Here is a 22,351-nt window from a genome sequence, read left to right on the forward strand (position 1 = left end):
GAAAATATTTGGTGTTGTCTAGTTCAAAAAACACTTAATTTTCTCATAGTGCATAAAGCATGAATGGGGAAAAGCCCACTGGGAATAATTTTCTTTCATAACAAACTCAGTGTATAGGCTTCAGAGTAGCAGCCGTGTTAGTCTGTATCTGCAAACAGAACAGGCACCTTAGAGACTAACAAATTTATTAGAGCATAAGCTTTCGTGGACTACAGCCCACTTCTTCGGATGCATATAGAGTGGAATAAATATTGAGGAGATATATATACACACATACAGAGAGCATAAACAGGTGGGAGTTGTCTTACCAACTCTGAGGGGCCAATTAAGTAAGAGAAAAAAACTTTTGAAGTGATACTTCTTATCAAACTGTCTGTACTGGGCTTTCTTGATTATCGCTTCAAAAGTTTTTTTTCTCTTACTTAATTGGCCTCTCAGAGTTGGTAAGACAACTCCCACCTGTTTATGCTCTCTGTATGTGTGTATATATATCTCCTCAATATATGTTCCATTCTATGCATCCGAAGAAGTGGGCTGTAGCCCACGAAAGCTTATGCTCTAATAAATTTGTTAGTCTCTAAGGTGCCACAAGTACTCCTGTTCTTTTTAGTGTATAGGCTGCAATCCTGCAGGCTGATGCATGTGGTGGCCCCTTGTGTCCATGTGGAGCACAGTTAATTGGGGAATCTACCATCTAAATCAGCTTGCAGAATCAGGGCCATAAACCATAGCTCTTCACAATGGGAGAGCAGCCTTTTAACACAGAAGTAAGCAGGCAATGCTTTAAAAAAATGTCACCAAGATCTCAACCCTACAAACACTCTTTTAGTACATTGCTACGAGACATGTGCTGCTGTTGCCATCTCATGGTTATTGAGAAGTTCAACCATTTAAATGCTGAGGAATAACAGACAGCTGTAGCCATGTTTAATAATTGTTTAATGTAGGATGGTTGTAGGGCCTGCTTTTTGAAGTGTCCTAGTATTGTCTTTTTAAAAGTGCTGAGCTACTGGCAACCCCTTTGATGTCTGCTGGAGTTTTGATGGTGCAAGCACCACTTTTAAAAGAAAAAAGAAAATAAAAACTGGACCTTAAATTTCAGCCCTGTATAAAAAATATTTTGATTAAACACTAGATGTCAGCATTGTGCTTCTCAGCATTCTACACATAGCTTCTCCTCAAGAAGCTAATTTCTTCAGCATGCCCTAAAGAGAGTCTACAGAATTGCTAACCCCAAACATTCAAAAATCATGAGACTGGCTTTGAAATTGAGAGGGTTTTTTAAATGTGGGTGGTTCTTTCTGGTTTCTGAGCTTTTAGGGTACACTCAGAGCACATTTTCAAATGTTTCTCTGCAACTGTGAGGGCCAGAAACTTACTTTTAAAAAAATGAATGATAATAAAAAAAATCAAAACTGAGATACTCACCTCTAATCAATTGTCTCCAGGAGCGGAGGCTTTAAGTAAAGCACCAAATGTCTCCAGAGGTGGCACTGCAGAGTCTATTAAATGAAAAACAAATAACTGCTCATATAGTAAGGGTGAACATAAGAACGGCCATACTGGGTCAGATCAAAGGTCCATCTAGCCCAGTATCCTGTCTTCCAACAGTGGCCAATGCCAGGTGCCCCAGAGGGAATGAACAGAACAGGTAATCATCAAGAGATCCATTCCCTGTTGCCCCTTCCCAGCTTCTGGCAAACAGAGGCTAGGGACACTGTCCTTGCTTACCCTGGTTAGGGTTACCATATGTCCGGATTTTCCTGGACATGTCCGGTTTTTTGGGACTCAAATCCCCGTCCGGGGGGAAATCCCAAAAAGCCAAACATGTCCAGGAAAATCCGGCGCCGCTAGGCCGGGGGCTGGCCCGGGGCCGGGGGGTGCGCCGGGCCGCCGGTGCTGGGCGGCTGGGGGGTGCGCCGGGCCGCTAGGGGCCGCCGGTGCTGGGAGGCTGGGGGTGCGCCGGGCCGCCGGGGGCCGCTGGTGCTGGGTGGCTGGGGGGTGCGCCGGGCCGCCGGGGACCGGCGGTGCTGGGCAGGCCGGGGGTGCTTGGCCAGGGGCCAGGGGCCGGCAGAGCTGGGCGGGCCGGGGGTGGTCGGCCGGGGGCTGGGCCCGGGGCCGGCACCCCAGGGCCCGAGCCGACCCAGGCTGGAAACGCTGGGGGGGCCAGCCTGGGCCGCGCCTCCTCCCCCCACACCCCCCTTACCTGCTTCAGGCTTCCCGCGAATCAAATGTTCGCGGGAAGCAGGGGAGGGGGCGGAGGCGGAGACTTTGGGGAAGGGGCAGAGTTGGGGCGGGGGCGTGGGCGGGGCCCCATGGAGTGTCCTCCTTTTGGAGGCACAAAATATGGTAACCCTAACCCTGGTTAATAGCCATTGATGGACCTATCCTCCATGTATTTATCTAGTTCTTTTTTGAACTCTGTTATAGTCTTGGCCCTCACAACATCCTCTGGAAAGGAGTTCCACAGGTTGACTGTGCATTGTGTGAAGAAATACTTCCTTTTGTCTGTCTTAAACCTGCTGTCTATTAAGTGAGCAGCTGATTGTTTAAAAGTGAGGTAATGTGAAGGTTAAAGTTGATCATGCAATTTCAACTTTGTCTCCAGGTGTGTATGCACAGTCTTGGATTATGTATTCACGTACTATTTGTCAAGTAACGCAAAAATGGCTAAATTGGTTTTGTTAATTTTTCCCCAAGAACATTATTCTTCAGGCAGAAATCAAGAATTGAGAATTTCAGCCAAAAAAGTGGAGGATTGCCCCCCCCCCCCCCATTGCAAATGTGTGAGAAAAAGTGGAGTAATGAGAAAAAGGTGACTGGGCCACCTGTGAAGGATTGGGGGTGGGGGAACTCCTTACCTCTAAGCACTGCTCAGGAGTCTCTAATTTGGCTCTGAAAAGGCTGGTGCAGGGGCTGTTGTGGAGGTTGATGTGAGAACAATGAGACAGATGTGGGATAAGTAGTTGTAATTAACCCCTTCCCTATGCCTTGTTTCTCATGAACAGATCAATGTTTGGGATACTTAGCTGAAGTATGGGTTTGAGGATTCTTTCAAATGGATCTATTTTATAAATCAAAATAGTATTTAGAGCTATATAAGAAATTACCAAGCGAGGAGAATAAACCTGATTTAAAGCATAGCCAACGCAGAGACCCAGTGCACATGGGGAGGAATCCCAGCCTGCAGGTGCTCCAAACGCACCCCTCTTTGTGCAACTCACTGTGGGGTTTAAGCAGTTCAAACAGTCTAGCAACTAGGTTGACCAGATAGCAAGTGTGAAAAATCAGGATCGGGGTGGGGGGTAATAGCTGCCTATATCAGAAAAAGCCCCGAATATTGGGACTGTCCCTATAAAATTGGGACATCTGGTCACCCTACGAGCATCTGGGTAAATGCACAAAAGGCCTGTGCCAAGTCCTTTGAAGTCAGTGTTGAGTTTTCCTGTTGATTTCAGTGGCCTTTAGTTCAGGCCTTGATGTGCCACGGTTACTCAAACTAAGCAACAGGGCTTACGAAACCCTCTTACCCAGGATGAGTAGAAATGTTGTCCAGGCATGTGGGGTTAGAGGAGGAACTGCTGTCTCCTTCTCTGGAGGGAAGGGTGTAGATGGGAAGCAAGGACCAAGGAGCACACTGGCTGAAGTGTGGCTGCTCCTTTCACAACATTGGAGGGTCAAAGGAGGCAACAGAGTTGTCAAGATGCCACTCACTGGTTTTGAGGAGGGAGTGGATCCAACTGAAAAGTCTCTATGTACTTTGCTTTGCTACCTTTGTGATTCTACCATCTGCAATTTCTGAATGAAAAATACCTTTTATGGAGACATGAAGCAGCCACAAGGTGCAAAGACAGGCTTGTGTTTTTGTTTCAGTTTAGTTAGCTCCCAAGGCCTCTAGTGCCCCAGGAGTGACCCAGGTTGGGCTGCAGTTAGCAGGAAGTGTCCCTGCTTGGAAACTGATAAATGCATCCTAGCTGTGACAGATGCACTTTCGTGGGCCACCTTAAAACGGTCTATTGTATGCTGTTTTATTCTACGTAGCTCCTCGTACCACCCCATCACCATAGTATCTGAGCACTTTCCAGTCGTGCATTAAGTAATGTGAATAACATCTGCCATGTGAGGTTCATTCTTTGCCTCACCCTGTCCCCAGAGGAAGAATTGTGCATGCAATTCAGTGTTTTGGTTTGATAGGGTTTGCAGGATTTTTAATTTTGTAATGTACATACTGATATATGTTTGGTCGTGAAGGCAGGCTAAAGATGTTTGCCTTGCACTAGGTTTGTGGCGATCTTTAGTTCATGTGAAAGTTCATTCCACTGTCTCAACCAGCCCCCAAGAAAGCTTTGTCTCCTGCACCGGTGAGCTTTACCATTGTGGTAGAAAGTTCCTTTGAAGTCAGTGGGAGTCGGATGGAAACCCAGATTAAGTATGTACAATATCTCTCAAGAACAAGGCAGAGACAAGGCAGAGCAGTTATAAATCAAGCATGAGGATGTAAAACTCTACATCTGATAACTATTGCAATGAACAAAACCAGAGATGTGGGGGAATGCTGCAGTCAAACTATGTCTGGAGACAAGTGTCCATGCTTCAATAACACAAAACAGCAGTTATAATTATGTGGTCGGCTCACTGATTTTATGAGGTTATTTTGTTCATCTCATAAGAATTGGAGCCAACCTGTGTAAAAGTTACTAGGACCCGTTTTCTTGACATTTGAGAGTTTTTCCATTATTAGACTATCCTCTACCCTCTGAACTCTGCAATATTATCTGAGGGGGAAATCTCAGACTGTGTCCAGTTTATTCTATAGCCAAACAATGTTCCAAATCAGAGTTGGAAGCTGAGAAACTGAAGATTCAGGCTGGGAGAGAGAAAAGTCATCAACTACTTTTTCCAATTGACTTCAGTGGAAATGGAGTTAGGCCAAAGCTTGGAGCTTTTGAATATCCCCTCCTTAAATCTGCATTGTTGAGCTTGTTTTTCCTCGTGTATCAGAGAACATCAATACTCAAGGCTCTTGGCATATCATTTTATTGTGTTTTTTTTAGGCCTCGTTCACAACAGCCTTTTTTGGGAGCCTCTCCCAGCATTGATACAACACTGGTGCAGCTCCACTGGTGGTACCAATGGCGGAAGAGCAGGTGTAGACAGGACACAAGCAGTGGGTGGTTTTTACTCTTGTTATCTAAGACTGCTCTGAGCAGTGTCATTTGACACTGGTAAAAATATCGGTGACTTATTGAGACTAACAGCTTCTACCATGGCTACCCTCAGTGGAACTGCAGCATGATGGCAGGAGAGCTAACAACTGAAACCAGTCTTGTGTAAACACTACCTTTGATTTCACACCTATGTGAATGTATAGAATCAAAAGTGGATCAATCTAAAGGGAGATTAAAACTAAGTGGGGCCTGGATTCATATCTCAAGAATAACAAGGAGAGACACAGCAGAGTCACATACAAATCATTGGCCTGTCCTTGACAATATACCATTCTAAGATCTGGTCTACACTACACAGTTAACTTGACATAAGCTATCGACATAAACTGGGAGCTGGGGTGAGAAGCCTGGACAGCTGGACCCTGCTCCCAGCGGGGAACAGGGAGGCGAAGGAGGGTGCAGTCTGCTGGAAGCCCAGGAGCCTAAGGGGCAGCCTGGCTCCTGGCAGGGAGCTGCCACCAGAGCTGAGAAATTGGACTCTCAGCTCCCCACACTGCCCCTCTTAGGTCAATAGAAGCGCTCCTGGTGAGGATGCACACCACCGACCCAAGGAGGGTAGTGTGGACATGCACCACCTCAGTAATCACTGCGGTGGCTATAAGTCGACTTAATATAGGTCGACTTAAGTTTGTGGTGTAGACGTATCCTCAGACTTTTAGGTCTTGTTTTCCTTCTGTTCTGCAAACATTGGCTGCAGCTTGTTACACAAATTCCTGACACTGTCACCGCTGGAGCAGCCTAGCAGCTTGGGGTGGGGGCTTCACTGTCCTCCCCCAGGCTCAGTTGTTGCTCTTTAGGCAGTGCAGGCAGCACCAGTGAGAGTCACACTGCACACAACAGCTCAGCTGCCATTGGCTTATAGTTGCCACCAACCTCAGTGCTTAAGGATGAGAAGAAGGACAAGAGGAATTGATTTCCAAATATGTTGTTAAAATAATCTAGATTACTTATTCAGGGTCTTACTTTTACAATACATGTATAGAGTATTTTTCATCCAGAGATTTTAAAGTGCTTGACAAAGGTGAATTGGTGGTGGTCTCCTTATTTTGTAGGCACTGAAACTAAGGCACAGAGAGGTGGTGACTTGCCCAGGGTCATCCAGCAAGTCAATGGCAAAGCTGGGACTAGAACTCCAGTTCATCCTATGCTCTATCCATTGGCTCATGTTGCCTCAACATGAGCAATAAGAAAACTAGACCTTGACAAGCTCCAATTTCTTTTTATGACCCATCCATCGGCGTCACTCTCTCTGACTTATACAGCTACCCCTTCTCCATACCAGCAGAATGACAAAGCAAGTCTGGCTTTTTCTCTCCCACCTCACAGTTGACAGATTCTTAACACCGCCACCTTTTGGATTGTGTGTTCTGAAAAGAATTCTACAGAAAAAACACTCCAGCATGGATCATTCACATTAGTCTGAGAGGTGAACAACATGTAGCTAATTACTGAACCTTTCTCCCAACACACCACAAAAAAGAGAATGTTTGTTTAAACTTTGGTATGAAAGGAAAGTGTGCTCCTACCTTTTGATCACTGAACTAAGTGGCTAGTCCTGAACAAAGGAAAACAGACACAAAATAAGATCTGGCACTAAGCTTGATTTTTTAATAAGTTGCATTCCACCAAGATCATTTGTTGGTGGGTTGGCCTGAAGGAGACAGAGAAGTCCATTGGATCGTGCACTGGAATGCGAACAAGAGGCCTGCTTTATATCCCAGCTCTGCAACCTTGGATTAGTGACAGCTTTTGATGCTTTAGTTTCCCCACCTGTAAGATGGGGATACTGGTACATGTCTCCTTTTGAAGGGTGTTTGAAAGCTATGGGTGAGAAGTGCTATTGTGACCCTCAGGGAGTCAATCAGGGTATCTGCCAAGGCTTGATTGTTTTTGTCAGGCATTTGAACAAAATGGGGGAGGTAGTGTGGGGTAGGGCACTAGATAGTTACTAAACCGATTAAGGGTGGAGTTTGTTACAGGCTGAGGCTGCCTACCATGTGTTGTATAATTTTATATTTAAGAAATAACAGGGTAGATAAAGTTATGTGGATTTTTTAATGACCTAATAAATCAACTTTGCAATAAACAACAGCCGTGCACACAGAAACAGCCATTGCAGCACAGTTGTGCCAGCTCTCTGTCATAGCCATAAAAATTCTAACCGCCTTTAATAGCGTTTACAATACCCAATAGCCAGTATCCCAACATTCTGGAGATAAAAATGGCTGTTGCTGCTGGTGCCAGGTGGACAGCACTGCATGGGTAGCAGTAGAGCAAACATCTTCACATTACTCCCTGCTTCAGCTCCAAGCTACCTCTAGTGGTGAGATGAGGTGGTAATTTATTTTTGGCTGATATCATTGTTTGGGAGCGAGTGATTGGTACAGTTTCTATTACCTAGTGAAGCAAATCCCTCTGCTTCCTCAAATACTAAGGGCCCAGTGTTCCTGTTCCCAATGAAGTCAAGGGAAATCTGCTGATGCTGGAGAGAGCAGGACAAGTCCTTAACATGAGGGGAGGTTTAACATGGCTCTTTGGTTCTCAGGTAGAAATATTCTCACTGACTTTTAAAATTCTCTCAGCGGTGGAAGAACAGAACTCCCACTAGGGTCCCTGTAAAGAGGTGTGCACCATGTGCTTAAATCTGTAGCAGGAGCACAAGCAGAAGGACTGGGCTGGTTCTAAGCCCAACTCTAACACAGTACGTTCAGAGATAATGCTGGCTACCTGGTCTTATAAAGATCCTGCTCTGTGTTAGGAGAAAACAACTCTTTCTGAGCATGTCTTTATGCTTTCACATGACAAACTCCAGTTGCTTTATCTAGTGTGATTTCATTCACTGTGGCTCTCTTGCTCTAATTTCCTGGTATCTGTTGCATCTTACATCAGAGGCTTCAAAAACATCCTAAGGCTGTAAAAATGGTTTCACCATGTCATAATCCATTGTTTCTGATGCAGCAATTTTTTCTATAAGTGAATGTAAATGCTGGCCATTGAAAACAAGCAGTTCTACATGCAATAGTTCAGGTAAATCAATATACAAAGCCTGGATTTTCTTGGAATTCTACCATTTTTTTTAACCAAGTACACTGTAGTCCTTTAATGTATGTTAATCTCTGACAGATGGTTCTGTCCATCTGGCATTACTGAAGGGTATGTGAGTTAATTTGTGTGGAAAACTTAGAAAAACTAAACTATTAAAAAAAAAACCACTATTCTTTTCTTCCTGGGATCATGTGATGGTGCCAAATCATCACTAATAAAGCTTAATTCCAGGATGTGGGGAGGATCAGCATACAGCATAGAATCATAGAAGATTAGGGTTGGAAGAGACCTCAGCAGGTCATCTAGTCCAACACCCTGCTCAAAGCAGAACCAACACCAACTAAATTATCACAACTAGGGCTTTGTCAAGCCGGGCCTTAAAACCCCTAAGGATGGAGATTCCACCACCTCCCTAGGCAACCCATTCCAGTGCTGCACCACCCTCCTAGTGAAATAGTGTTTCCTAATATCCATCCTAGACCTCCCGCATTGCAACTTGAGACCATTGCTTCTTGTTCTGTCATCTGCCACCATTGAGAACAGCCTAGCTCCATCCTTTTTGGAACCCCCCGTTCAGGTAGTTGAAGGTTGCTATCAAATCCCCCCTCACTCTTCTCTTATGCAGACTAAATAACCCCAGTTCCCTCAGCCTCTCTTCGTAAATCATGTGCCCCAGTCCCCTAATAATTTTTGTTGCCCTCTGCTGGACTCTCTCCAATTTGTCCACATCTCTTCTGTAGTGGGGTGCCCAAAACTGGATGCAATACTCCAGGTGTGGCCTCACCAGTGCCAAATAGAGAGGAATAATCATTTCCCTCAATCTGCTGGCAATGCTCATACTAATACAGCCCAATATGCCGTTAGCCTTCTTGGCAACAAAGGCACACTGCTGACTCATATCCAGCTTCTTGTCCACTATAATCCCCAGGTCCTTTTCTGCAGAACTACTGCTTAGCCAGTCAGTCCCCAGCCTGTAGCAGTGCATGTGATTCTTCCTTCCTAAGTGCAGGACTCTGCACTTGTCCTTGTTGAACCTCATCAGATTTCTTTTGGCCCAATCCTCTAATTTGTCTAGGTCACTCTGGCCCCTATCCCTACCCTCCAGCATATCTACCTCTCCCCCCAGTTTAGTGTCATCTGTGAACTTGCTGAGGGTGCAATTCATCCCATCATCCAGATCATTAACACTGATAGGATGTGCAACTTCTCTCTGTGAAATCTTTGTTCTGTGAACATATCTCTTCGGCCCTCACCGAAGGGATTGGTTCAATTCTGACATGCTCTCAGGGAAGTCACTATATAGTGTTAGCATTTGACACAGTCTTTTGTCTAAAGAGACAGGCCAAGATCCAAATGAGCTATACTCAGTGCTACATCTAAGGAGAGAAAGACATGACATAAAGCTGGTCCTGGGAGAACTGTGGGACTATGACAACCTTTGGTGTAAGTTAGAACAGTTCAAACTTCTACCAAGTGCAATGGCTCCCTAGGGCCCATGCTGCCGGCCTAGGATTACTAGAGTGTTCTGGCACATGCTCCCTTCCACCCCTGGTATGCATCCTGTCCCTGGGGCAGGGGATGACACAGAGCAGGTTATACAGGGGGAACCCCCAGCTGCTCTGTTAGGATCTGGCCCACAGCTTCCAGCTGGCAAATAGTGGGGATTGAGCCTCCCAAATCAGAATTGATAGAATTGCCTTTATTTTTTACTCCTGCAAGTATCCATCTATTATGGGATCTATCAGGCCTTCTCTGCCCCTGCTGGAGGCACTGGCACCTTGATATCCCCTGCTCAAGAAATTCATACCTAGACTGGGCTACCATCAAGTCTTAGTCCTCCAGAGGCCTAGAAAGGCCAGTAGGAGACAATGACCAATCACAAGCCGGAAGACCAGTTAAGTAGGTTTGACTACTTCTTCTCAGGGTTAGTGAGGGTGAGACTGGGACAGAGGAAGAGCTTCTCAGTGCGAGCCCAGAGCCCTGGGGTCAGGTGAAGGTTTTGCTTTCAAGCACTGCAACTAAACTCTTGCCTTTGAGTTTGGTTTGATTATTTAAAGGTGCAGACAGCCAAATTCTGAGTTTTGTTCTCTTTAGTTAAATGTTCAGAGACTGATGCCAAATGTACAGCACATACCATCCTGAGCAGACAGCCACAACTTATGGACTAAGACAGAGAGTGCTTGCCCTGCAGAGGATGCCATCAAGCAGCCCCACAGAAACAATGATGGCTAAAAAGATGGGAGAGACCCGACGAAGTCCATAAAACAGAGAAGTTGCCAACTTTAGAGGTTGATCTGACGATCACGGAGGTCAATGTAAGGTCCCCCATTGGTTTTGATGGGAACTAGACTGGATCATTGCATTGTTTTGAGAATACAGTGTTGTTTGGAGGTGCTGTTGTCCTCAGATAATTAAAGAGAGCTTGCCTCTTGTGACAAAACAAGCAGTTACCTGTTAATTTTCCTGTTATATCACCTTAAAACTCTCAGTCTGTAAAGACCTAAATTTCCAACTTCCAAATGGAGAAAGGAAAAAAAAAAGCACAGTCTGTACCAGTGCTGGGGAAGGATTATTCACTCTGCATAAGGTCAGATAGTCTCATCTTGAGCAGAGCTGGGACAGGAAGGATGTGACCTGTGATGCTGTATTGTTGTTTCATGTTGTAGTAAATCTTTATCCTGAAAAGACAGAGAGGCTAGGCTGAAGCTCCTCTTAATGGAACACTTCCTAGCTCCCATGGAGTCCATTTGCCCCCATCTCCCATACATTGACCTCAAATTCTCAAGCAGCTCCAGTGACTTCTGGAGCTCCAGGGACAGTCCCAGAGATGAAGTCCTCAAAAAGAAAAAAAATCCTCTCTCCAACTAGAGTCTTTAGAAAGAGGGGTATGTCACCTCATAGAACTGACTCTCGGGAGACCTTGTGTATAGCCAAGGCTCCGGTTAATGCTGGGACTGAATCCCAGTACTGCCTAAGAGGACCTGATGGAGAGGCCTTCACCCAAACAACACCAAGAAGCAACCTTGGTACCATCTAACACCTCTGGGCACTGAGATGCATCCCAAACCAGGGTCTCTAAGACTACCTCAACAGTCCCCGAACCATCATAATCTTGGAGCCACAGAGACCACCCAGACCAGCACCTAGCACTTTCTCCGGTACCATTCTCTTTTTGGAACAGCAGCGCTCCAAACGCAGTGACATCATTTCGCCAGCCTCTCTGGTACTGCATACAGCATTCCCAGCCCTGCGTCCATTCCTGTTCTGGGCCCCGGTACTGCCTCTGGCTCCTACTGCCTGCTATCATAGTTCTGCAGCACACTCCAGTTTCCTTTCCCTGAGGGTCTCCTCATCTTGGAGGAACCAGAGTTCCCCCTCCTCCGAAGGAGCATTGCCAGAGCCCTTCCCTGGCACTGCTTTGACTGCTGAAGATAGAACCCTTTCACATAGGAACAGATCAGATCCATTGCCTCTGATATCAGCACTGATGGTTGAAGCCTTCCCCCCCTCCCACCCCCCGCGCACACACACCCACACTTTTCAGTCCAGGAATGAAACATCCTCAGTCTCTGAGGCCTCTGTACAGAGTTCTGTTTCAGCACCGTTCCACCACACTCCTAGGCATGTATCCTGAGGAAGACTTTCCAGAGCCCAGCAGACATATTATATCCCCTTTGCCATTTATCCATGAATATATTTATTCTTTCCTTCACAATTTGTTCTAAACCCTTGCATACTACTGAGGTCAGACTAATCGGATCACCTTTTCCCCCTTTTTAAAATATAGGTATGACATTAACGATTTTCCAGTCATATGGTGGTACTACCCCCGAATAGTTATTAAAAATCCTTGCTACTAGACTAGCAATCTAATTTGCCATTTTTTTTCAGTATTCTGGGATGGGAATTATCCAATCCCCCCAGTTTGTGAACAGTAAACCCTTTAAATTTTTCTTCCACCTCAGATGCGGTAATTTGTTTCCATCTTGTGACATCATTTCCATCAAGCATACTGTCTTCATACATGTGTTCCGTATTATCCTTATTGAAAACCAGGCACAGTAATCATTCAGTTTTTGGGCCAGACCTAGATTATCTTTAATCTCGTTCCCATCCACATCACATAGAAGCCCAACCACATAATTCTTTATTCTCTTTTTATTTATATAACTAAAAAAAAACCCCTCTCAGTTTAATGGGCAAGAGCTAATTCAGCTTGACTTTAGCAATTCTCACTTTATTCCTACATTTTCTAATCTTCATGATGTAGCTTTCTTTGCTGATCAATTCCCTTTTTCATTCCTTATATGCTCTCTGATTATTCATAATAACATTTCTGAGGTAGTTATTTATCCAACTGGGCCTGGGGCCTTTCCCTAAAGGTTCCCGCCTTGCTTGGGGTACAAATGTCAGGTAGTTTTAGGTTCAGAACATTGTCTATAACTATATCATATCTTCCCCTTTGGACTCTCCATGGCCCCGAGGATCTTTACAAAGGTCCTTTCAGTAGTAGTGGCCCACCTGTGTCAGTGGGGCATCACAGTCTTTCCATATCTAGACAAATGGATCCTCAGGGGAGGCTCCACTCAAGAGGCCCAGTTAGCAACCACCAAGACCCAAACTTTATTTCAGTCCATGGGCCTTCACATCAATCTAAAAAAGGTTACATTAAACCAGTCCAGCGGATAAATTTTATTGGAGCCACACTAGACTCTCTAACCACCAAGGAAAGATTCTCCACTACGGCCAGCCTGATCTCTACTTTACAGCACAACATAGAGATGTAGGTGGGTAAGCATAGAGTAAGACGTGGGGCCTGCTCTATAACTTCTAGGCCACATGCTGGCATCCATGTTCATTATGCCACATGAGACTACACCTCAGATGTCTCCAGGCATGGGTAAGGACTATGTATACCCGAAACAGACATAGTCTTTCCAAATGAATCAATGTGCCCCTGCAAGCACTAGACTCTCTGAAGTGGTGGAAAGACCTTCTGAAGGTCTGCATGGAAACCCCATTCTCATGTCTGTTACCTTCAAAAATCTTCATGAAATACCTCTCTTCTGGGGTGGGAGGTGCACTTATAAGGGGCCGTAGCACAGGGCAGATGGTCCTCACAAGAGATATCACTCCACATCAACATCCTGGAACTAATGACAGTCCATTATGCATGTCAGCACTTCCTTTATGACATAGAGCACCACTCTATCAGGGTAATTTTGGACAACAGGGCAGCTATGTACATGGGTGGCAGGTATCGCAGTCCAGGAGAGGCTTAGGCCTCCCCCCATCAGACAGTCAGGAGTGGCCCCTCTCACACTCCGCCCCAGGCCGCTTCCTGCTTCCCACGTGATCCAGGCTGGGGCTGGGGCTGGGGCTAGGGCAGGCTGGCCTGTAGCCCAGGACTCAGGGTGGCTGGGGCCGGTGCTCAGTCTACCCGGTGCTGCCTGGTGCTCCAGAGCTGGGGGCATTGGGGAAGATCGCCTGGCGCTTTGGGGCTGGGGCTCGGGGGCCAGCGGCCACGGTGGGGAGCTCAGGCTTCCATTCACCTATAGAAGGGATTTTGGTCAGATTCCTCAAGGGTTTACACAATTTATTATCCCTTGTCTGGAATCCAGGGCCTTCACAGGATGTTAATCTAGTTCTCAACACCTTAAGAAATCCCCTGTTTGAACCTGTTCTTTCTCACCCCTCTCCCTTTCTGATAGCCATCACCTCAACCAGAAGAATGGGAGAACTCAGGGCACTCGTGGCAGACCTGCCATATGCAACCTTCTTCCAGGGCGGGGTCACACTGCACCCACATCCTCACTTCCTCCCTAAAGTCTCATCAGAGTTTCATATCAACTAAGAAATCTGTTTACCAGTATTTTATCCAAAGTCTCATACCTCAAGAGAGGAAACTAGTCCTCAAACACTAGACACTAAGAGAGCCCTCATCTTCTACCTTGACAGGACTAAGACCTTTAGGGGCTCTCCCAGACTCTTTCCATCTTTCCCAAAAGGAGGAAGGGCCAGCTAATTTCCGCTCAAAGACTTTCAAAGTGAGCTTTCCGGTTATATCCTGACATGCTATGAAGTAGCTGGGACACATCCCTTTCATAAAGTGACAGCCCATTCCACTAGGACTCAGTCCACTTCTATAGCTCTCCTTAAGGATGTCCCCATAACACACATCTGTAGGACTGGAACCTGGTTTTTAATTCATACACTCACCACACATTACACCATCATATGTGCCCCCAGAGTTAGCTACCTTTGATGATGCAGTCCTCCAAACTGTCTTGGATTTGCCTCTTCATTACCCACCTCCAGGTTGAGATACTGCTTGGGAGTTTCCTACACTTGAAGGAGAGGGTTACTCACCTTACAATAATTTGCTGCAGACTCTTCAGGCTTCATGGTTGAAAAGGAACTGGAGTGACTGTGGGGCTACACCTCCTTAATGCCCTTGCCTGGAACACTAGTTGCTGCTCTGTGCAGGCCACTGACACTGCTCTTACAATCTCCAGTCGAGAGGGCACAGGCACATGCACATCCTATTGTGGAGCACCCATGTGGAAAAAAAATCTCAAACTCAAGTTACTGTACAGGTAAGTGATCTCTGCTTTCTCTCTGGAGTATAGGGCCCCTGGCTGAGCTCCCCAGTGGAGGAACAGGTACACCAGTATCTCTGGAATGTCAGCAGGCAAGGATTTGACTACTGGGAGCTCTACAAGTAGCTGAAGAATGAGGAAGGTGGAGTGCCCCCTCTCATCTGAGTAGGATGCCTCTGCTGAATGGATGGTGTAAGGATGGCCCTGCTGGAGAGGGCTGCTGCTGCAGACACAGTAGATAACAAGAGGACACAATGGCTACAAACCAATTGATTGTTACCTCGATTAGCTCCTCTCTGCAAGAGCTGAAAAATTGGGTGACTGAAGCAGACAGGAGAATGTGAATGGTGGAAGATCAGAAAGAAGGGGTCTCAGCCAGGGGCAGTTCCAGGCACCAGCGCAGCAAGCGTGTGCCTGGGGCGACGTGCCTGCGAGAGGTCCGCCAGTCCCGTGGTTTTGGCGGCAATTCGGCAGCGGGGGATGCTGAAAGCGCGGGACTGGCGGACCTCCCACAGGCATGCCGCCGAATCCGCATCGCCTGAGAGGGAGGGGGGAGAAGCGGAGCAGCGGAGTGCCCGGGGGAGCAGGCGGAGCGGAAGTGAGCTAGGACAGGAGGTTGTGGGGGCCCGCAGGAAGCAATGGGGGGGGGGGAGAAATGCGTCACGTCCAGGGGAGAAAGCGGGGCTGGGGATTTGGGGAAGGGATTCGGAAGGGCTGGAGTTGGGGTGGGGCCGGGGGCAGGGTGAAACACAAAAAGGGGGGGGGCGGACAAATTTTTTTTGCTTGGGGCAGCAAAAATCCTAGAGCCGGCCCTGCTTCTGCTCCAGTCTTATATTTATTAACTTTTCGGATATATAGATCAATTATCCTCAAATGGCTGAATGTGAAGCACCTCAGCAATGAAGTTAAGGGAACCCCTTATCCATAATTGATCTCATGGAAGTGAATTGACTGTGGAAAAGATTTATTTAAATAATGTATTAGCAATATAAAGTGCCTTTGCTCCTGCACTTGTGCTGGGGAATTAATGAAACATCCCTAAATGAACAGATCAACATGAACTATTTATACAAGGCCTGTGTTGTTATCTTGGCTCAGACATATACCATAAAGATCACCAGGGTGCAGTGCAGCTCCCTGTTTCTCTGTAGCAATTTGAGGCACTGCAATGCCACTTTTAAAAACTGATGCCAGTGGGAGCCTCTGCTGTGTCACCACGCTTTACTGCCAGGGGTCCTCATAGCCTGGCAGCTTGGCATCCCTTGTGCTGGAAGTGTGAGAGACAGCTCCCCTCCCTGGAAGTCATCATAGAAAGCTGCATCAGGAGGAGGAGCTGTGACGAACTGGGACTGTTCTTACTGTGGTCTTTGAATGCTGAGTAGGGAGTGTTGGCTGGGAAGGCAGGGGAGTGTGGCTAGGATGGTCTGCACTGGGGGATGGGAGACTGGCCGTGAGGGAGAATACCTGAGCATGTAACATGAGAACCCAGGAAGGGGTTAGAGGCCAGGTGACATCTTTTCCTGGGAAACTGAACAAAGGCTGTGGGAGGGGGATGCTGGGGAGAGAGTTTCAGAGCTGGCTGGTGGAATGGCTGGGAGGCAGATGGGACTCTGACCCCCCAAGGAGGCTGTGGTGCCCTAGGACCCCAAGATGCACCTAATTGTGGGGGATCCTGTTGTCTGTGCCTGCAAGACCTGTCTTGGACTGTGTTCCTGTCGTCTAAATAAACCTTCTGCTTTACTGGCTGGCTGAGAGTCATGGTGAATCGCAGGGGTGCACGGCCTTGTGTCCCCCCACGCTCCGTGACAGGAGCTAAGCTAGTTGTACCCCCTATGGACTAAGGGAGCAGAAAACATCAACATGGGTTGCTGACCTACATGGACAGTGATTTCTGCTCTCCCTATCACCTCCTTCTTCCTCCCTCTTCCCCTGCTCCTGCTCTCCCCTCCCCTTTCCACATTTCCCCAGCCTTTCTCTCCCCTCATGCCTTCCCTCCTTTCCCCCTACTTCCCCAATCTTTTCCTTCTTATTGCCCCCCTGAATCCCTCCCCGAATTTATTCAGACTCTTCCCCCACCCTAACACCTTCTACAAACTCAAACCCTGAGTACATGAAGATGATAATAAAAAATGGTCACTTGTTCAACTGAATTGTTTGTTGTGTACTTTGATGCAGTCATTTACAATGTGTGGGAACAGTTAGATTTCTTCTGTATTAGCTATATGTTTATTTAATATGGGAAAGGGCAACTGAATGTTTGGTTGCAAACAAAAAGGGCGATGGGGTATGTGACCCTGAGAAAGTAATCCCCAAAATATATGTCTCACTCAGTGCACCAAGCTGTATTACCAATACTCTGGTTTTTCCATTTGGAAAACTGAAAAGATTACAAATTACAGGATAATTCATAGATGTATCCCTGACATACCAGTTTAAGAAATATTACGTTTGTGGAATGTGTGTTTCCTTTCATCTCCTTATAATGTAGTTAGTATTTTGTGGTATGGGAAAAATAGGAGGGCTGTTAAAAATAATAAGAATAATTTAAATAATAGATATTGGCAGAGCTCCTGGCCTGTATGATGTGTCTTCCCGGCCTGCGCCCTCTGGAACTTATGATTGGATTTAGTGTTGCTCATAGTATTAAGTGTTTGATAATTGTTGCCTTTTCATTATGGTCTACTATGCTTCATAATAAGTTAAGTTGTTATATGTACATTATGTGTTTTTGCTTTAATGTGTCTTTTTGGTCTCTCTTCTCCTTTTTGAAACCCTCGCCTCCCTATTCCCTGGAAATCTGGCAAGTGGCAAGCATCTGGCAAGGTAAGCCAAAAGCTGTGAAATAAATGTGTGAGACATTTCAGCCATAGACTCACCCTGCCTCGCCTTCTGGTGGGTTTCTACATGGAGAGTAGGATGAGAATAGAGAAAATTACACAAACATTCTGTCACCTACACAACCAAAAATAATTCTTAACACGGCTAAATGGTCTTGAATGTCAAGGGACTCCAATTGAACTCAACACTCCAATTGAAAGAAAAAGTGTAGTCATTAGTAAAGAAAGCAAAGACAGACATACTGCTTTTGCAGGAAACATGCTTGGCTCCAGATGAGGCTCTTCAAATAGCCACTGACTTGGGCGAGAAACAGTCATGTAGATGGAGATTTAATTCTGCTCTCATTAGATCTGCATTTCAAAATTTTTACTGAAAAAGAGATGGGCCTATTCCTGGATCCAAACAAACCCTCAACATCTTTTTGCAGGACAGGGGTTCTCAACCTTTTTCTTTCTGAGACACTCCCCACCCCACAACGTGCTATACAAATTCCATGGCCCACCTGTGCCGCCACAACTAGTGGAATAGACAGGAGCAACACATCTCGAAGAACGCCAGTTACGGAACAGGTAACTGTCCTTTTTCTGCATCTAAAAGCCAGGGATGGCATGAGGGGGTAGCAAGCCGGGCAATTGCCTGGGGCCCCACACCACAGTGGGCCCCGCAAAGCTAAGTTGCTCAGACTTCAACTTCAGCCCCAGGTGGCAGAGCTCAGGGTCCTGGGCTTCAGCTCTGCACAGCAGGGCTTTGGCTTTCTGCACTGGGCTCCAGTGAGTCTAACTCTGGCCCTACTTGGTGGACCCCCTGAAACCTGCTCGCAGCCCCCCCAAGGGGACCCGGACCCCTCGCTGAGAACTGCTGGTATAGGAGACACTCAAGGCTTGTTTAAGAGTAGAATGATAAGTTTCACAGCTGTCAAAAAGAAGGAACACAGAGAAAATCTGATAACCCTTGAGAAAAAAGTAAAAGAGATTTATTTGTCTTATGCCACAGCCCCATCTCAAGATTTGCTGCAATCCCTGATTAATTGCTGATATGAAGTCAATAAGCTGCACTTGGCGCAGGCTGAATTTTCTCTATTTCAACTCAGGCAGGGCTTCTGGGAATCAGGTGAAAAAGCTGGCAAGTTGCCGGCATACCACCTAAGACCCAAGACCTCTGCATGTAGAATAACAACCATCTTGATAAACATGGCAAATTATATACATCAGCAACAGGAATTAATAAAGAGTTCTTTAATGTCTATAAAAAGATCTTACAAATCGGACACAACCCCCGCACAGATGCTTTGGATCATTTTTTAAAAAATATTACAGCAGCCCAGCATAGAAACCTTGATGTGCCCCTAATGTAGGATGAATCAATTGAGATTATTAAGTATATGAAAGTGAATGTGAAGAAATTTGGACACAGTTACTTGTTACATTTGGATAAAGAATGCTGAGATAGCCCAGCTAATGCCAGACTTCCTTTCCACCTGACCTCTCTGCTTTTTCTCTCTGTTTCCCCCATCCCATCCTTTCTTTTTTCACCTATTTGTGTATGTCATTTATTTATTTATTGTGACCCCCACCCTAAAAGGTTATCTTTAATATAATGTTTTCTGATTTTTTTGTACTGTCTGGTCTTGCCACTTTGACAAGTTGTAAGGATGCATAATATTATTGGCTAGCCTTTGAAATGTGTTCTATTTGGTATTTTTGTGGATTTTATTTGTTTCTTTATTAAATTTAATAAAAAGTTAATAGGGTGATTTTAAGGGTGTTAGAATGTGTATTATTTTTTATTCAATTCTCTAGGACTTTTCTGTAAGGGTTTGAGGTGATATCTTCACTATGCAATTGTGGGCAGAGCAGCATCACACTGCCCTAGTGAGCACTTCTGGTAGAGAAGGATGGCCCAATGGGTAGCCTGGGACTTGGGAGATATAGCTTCAGTTCCCTGCTCCACTAGACACTTTCAATGGTGCCTAGATACCTTTGAGAATCTGAGTCTTGGTCCCTCTGTTCCCCATCTGTAAAACAGGGATAACTAATTCCCTACTTCAAAGGACTGTTGTGAAGCTAAGTACATCAAAGACACATCAAATACTAAAGTAATGGGGATTATGTAAATAGCATAGATAATGCTGTACTTCCTATGTGCCTTGCCTGATCCACCTCCCAGAAGCTATTCTCCAGCAGTACTCCATATATGAATGAGTGGTTTTGCAATAATTAGAGGTGGAGGTCGGTGCATGGTGTCATCAACGTGAGCCTTACAAAGAAAGATATCTTGCTACTTGAATTATGGATTCACTCCACTGGCAACTGAATCTGCTGATATTTTTCTTCTGTTCCTGGGCAAGGAATTATAAAACATTATAAAATTTTTATAAAAGACAGGGGAATCCACCCTCAGAAACTCTGTATAGTGTCAACTCCACAATTTAATTAAAAATAAATTAAATGTCCCTAGCTGTAATCAAAGTTTGAGTAAGTAAATATATGACAACTGTGCGTGAGTCCTGTCCCACAGCAGGCCTCAGACAGTGGAAATGCTCTGGTTCCTCTGAGCTGGCGGGAAAGAAGTGAATGCTGAAGGCATGAAACCCTGAATGCTACTGCACAGAAGAGGTGGTACTAAACAATCTATAACTACATAGACTCACTAGCCACTGTGCCCCATTGAGTAAGAACTCAGGAGTGGTGGGAGCTGGTGCAATCAGGGCCGACTCTAGGATTTTTGCCACCCCAAGCAAAAACAATTTTGGCTGCCCCCCCACCCCCGTTTTTTTCTTACCCCATCCCCGGCCCCGCCTCAACTCCGCCCCTTCCCCAAATCCCCAGCCCTGCCTCCTCCCCCCATGCTCTCAAGCCTAGGAGGGAGGGAGGGAGAGGGAGAAGCAGTGCGTGCGCCACAGCCACTTGGGGTCTCCCCCTCCCTCCCAGGCTCTCAAACCCGGGAGGGAGGGGGAGATCCCGAGGGAGGGTGAGCAGCGGCGCGTGAGCGGCAGCAGCAGAGGTGAGTTAGGGCGGCCGGGGCACATTTTTAGGGGCGGCATGGCCCGCGCCAGAATGCCACCCCTAAAAATGTGCCGCCCCAAGCACCAGCTTGTTTTGCTGGTGCCTAGAGCCGGCCCTGGCTGCAATGAAGACATAGCCAGACACACCAGTTCTGGAAACATTGGGTCTGATTCAAAGTTACCTTGTAGTCCTCTTAGACTGGCAATAGTAGCTCAACAGGACGGCAAAGCAGCAATGTGGGCCCCTAGAGAATGCCCTCAGTGCAAAAGTGCTGCTATAGGAGCCATAGCATCAGTTGTGCAGTCTCCCCCACCATAGGAGGCCTGAAGAAGACAGTAGGAATTCTGTGCTAGGAGAGGAGTGAGCAGGGGGCTTGGCAGGCATGGAGGAGGAGAGGAGTGGACTGGACATTAAAATCCCATCAATGGCAGGGGTGCAATTTAGGGTATCTCTAGCCTGTGCCAGGGGCTGAGCCAGTCCCTGAACAGGGGCCCAAAGTTTCCCAAGGTTAGGTATCTGAGGTAGAAGTGAATGTGGCCCATGCGCTCAGGGGGTCCAACTGAGGGCTGTGTTGCTAATGCTCATGATTTTATCAACAGTGTCACAATACTTCTCAAAACATAGCTCCTGGAACCTTGTGAATATGGGAGAATCTCAACTTTCATTTAAAAAAAAAAAAGTTTCTAGCTATCATGCTTGTGGAAATGTGACTTGAATATGACCAAATGGTGAAAAAAAGCAGAAGGCGAAAAAAAGACCTCCTCCCAATGTATTATTTCTTTAAAATCTTATTATATTTAAGCCAATCTCTTGACTTGGGGTGGAGCGGGGGGGTCTGATGCATGATTTTGAATGCTTGGGATGGGAATACTGTGAATGGCTCTTTTCAGCCATAAAAATCAGCATTTATCTGGTAGTAGCCTTCAGAGACCCAAATTAATACGTGCAGGATTGTTATCTCCAGAGCCAAAAGATTTAGATCTAGAGCGGGAGGCAGATGTTGTGGGTTCTATTCCTGGCTCTACTAGTGATTCACTGTGTGAGTGACTTAACCTCTCTGTTCAGCTGTAAAAAAAAAAAAAAAAAAAAGGCGGGAGGGGGGTAGTATACCCACCACAGCAGAGTGTTTTAAGGCTAAAGTCATTGTTTAAAAAGTCTGTTGAGATTCTTGGATCTGCTATATAAGTGCAAAGTATTATAAAGTCACTGCCAGAGTGACTATAGAATACGTAAATTCTCCTTAACAGGGACTATTCTAAATACATAGTAGATAGCACTTTATAGAAATAAAAATATGTCACAGAAAGATCTCTGAAAAGCTCCATGCATAATCCAAGAGCTCCTCTTGCTCCTGAAAGGAGCATCTATTCTTTTTTTCCTTTTCCCTTCCCTTCTCTTGTCTTCTCTTTAGCTATGTGTATTTGCTTGGAGAAATAGATTTGACCATGCCAAGTGATCTGTCACAGAACTAGTTGCAGCATGGGGCAGGGGTCACTAGCTGGAGGATTCTCTGCTACTTGAAGTCTCTAAACCACAGGATTTGGGGACTTCAACAGCAGAGTCAAGGGAAAGGGTTGGGACGGCTTTGTGGCCTGCATCATGCAGGAGGTCAGTCTAGATGATCATAATGGTCCCT

The sequence above is a fragment of the Trachemys scripta genome, chromosome 3 (genome assembly GCF_013100865.1).
Source record: "Trachemys scripta elegans isolate TJP31775 chromosome 3, CAS_Tse_1.0, whole genome shotgun sequence".
NCBI classification, from domain to species: domain Eukaryota; kingdom Metazoa; phylum Chordata; order Testudines; family Emydidae; genus Trachemys; species Trachemys scripta.